Below are 2,118 nucleotides of genomic sequence, written 5' to 3'. Positions count from 1 at the left end.
TGGAAAAGGAAAAAAAAAACCCAGCCCTTTATTAAAAGTATGTGTGTATTAAAAGAAACACCAAAAAAAAAGTAAAACAACCAAACAACACTCTTATACCCACAAAAAACCCTTCAGAAACAAAACTGATAAACCGGCCAAAAGGAAGTAAACAGTTCAATTTTTGCGCCTTTTGGTGCAATTCCAACCACAGTCAGCAGGGGGCGCTGTTGGATCACCGGAGATGTAGAACTTGTAATGTCTGAAGCCCAGCACGTGGGTACGCCAGAGAAAAAAACAATCCAACCAAAAAGGAACCTTCTTTCCCTTCCCACACACTGGGAAAGGGAAGAGGGAGAGGGGAAAAGGGACCAGACAATTTCACTTACTCCAGTTGGTCAAGAAAACTGCTTTGCCTAGTTCTTTCCCTTTCTCTCTCTTGGTAGGGCTCTGTCCTCTGGGAAAAAACGATGCAAGGGAAAAAAAAAAAAAAGGGGGGGAGAAAAACCTCCAGGGCAGGAAACAAAAACAATAGCTCTTATCTGGGGGAGAAAAAAAAATTCAGGCGAGGCTCCTCGAAACCTCTGCTAAGGGCAGAGAGTTGAGACCACACCCAGCCCCACCTCCCAACCTCCTTCCAGCCACGCAGTAGCCCCCCCCAGCTCCTCCCACTTCGTTACCCAGGAGAGGAGAGAAAAAAGTAATGTGCAAGTCCTTATCTACCTTGTCTCCTAGGAGACTAATGTCTGGCCATCAGCCATGGAGCTAGGTCTTTTGTACTCTGAAGTGCTTATCTTGATAGCCAGGGGGGAAGGGAGAAAATTCTTCACCTGGGAGAGCTAGCTAAAACCATGACAGAGGATTCTTGAGACGAGAGAGGAAACGTAATAATTACTAGAAGGTCTGTATTGTCAAAATCTACTACTTTCAGAAACTAATCTGGAGCATTAGGACTTCAGTCTGAACCACTTCTTTAAAAAAGAAATCAGAATAGTTATTGCTTGATTACAGGACAGTGTAGCCGTATAGGAAATATCTGCTTTTAAGGATTTTCTCTGGAGGTACAACCTTAAATTATAAAAAATAATTGATCTCGAACAGTTCTATATAAGCATATTGCCATAGCACATTCATCTAATAATATTTCTTGGGCTTTTAGAGTTCAAGAAGAAAACTATTTGCCAAAGTACACCAATACAATTGAAAGCATGTTTTTCAATTCACTTGGTCCTAGTCCTGAGTAATGATGTGTTCACAAATCTTTTCTGATTAGTTGTACTTGACAGTTTTCAAGGCTTGGATGTTTGGTCAGTGATTTCAGTTTTTTAAAAAGGTTAAATTTTGATCATTTTATGTTTGTTGTATTGAGTAACCAAGCTAATTTGAAAATATTTGGATTTTGGGGGGCTACTTTGTTGTTACTTTAACTTTTGTTGTGTTACATCATATCTATTTTAGTCTGTCAGTTATATCTTGGAACAGATCATAATACAATATGATACTGATGTAACTGATGTAGCTGATTCTGCTGTTTCTTACAATGAATAATTTACTGCAATAACTGGCTTTTAAGAAGCAACATAGCTATTTTACCACTGTTTATTTCACTGATGTTCATTGGGTAAAATTATTCAGTCTTTATGGATGGTTACCTATCTGGAGGAATGGAAATGGAATTAGGACTGTTCCATTGCTATGGGTAGCAAAATATATGCCCAAACATCCAAGTTAAACAGATGTAGTGCTAAATTTATTTTTTGTTTTAATATGAATAATGAATGTTCCTCTTTCTTTTCAAAGATGCTATCATGTAGCATACTTTCCTTATTTTTATATAAATGTCTAAGAATTGTTTTTGATTGCACTCTTTGTACATTTCCTTGGGATATTAGTGTTAATCGTACTGCATTAGAGAACCTTACTTGCATTTAATATTCCTAAATCGTTTAAAAATTAAGACACATAGCATATTATGCACTGTATATTAATACTTTATGTAAAACACAGCTAAGATGAATCAGTGAATCTAGGATGACTAATTCTTTGTTAATTATGCTCTGTTCTTCTTGAGTGAACAGAATAGAATTACTTTGAGTGTATATGCATGCCAAATTAGAGACATCAGATCAAATTCTTCTT

Source organism: Myiozetetes cayanensis, unplaced genomic scaffold, assembly GCF_022539395.1.
Source record: "Myiozetetes cayanensis isolate MyiCay16 unplaced genomic scaffold, myiCay2020 scf4, whole genome shotgun sequence".
NCBI classification, from domain to species: domain Eukaryota; kingdom Metazoa; phylum Chordata; class Aves; order Passeriformes; family Tyrannidae; genus Myiozetetes; species Myiozetetes cayanensis.
Note: the sequence above shows the minus strand (reverse complement) of the source record.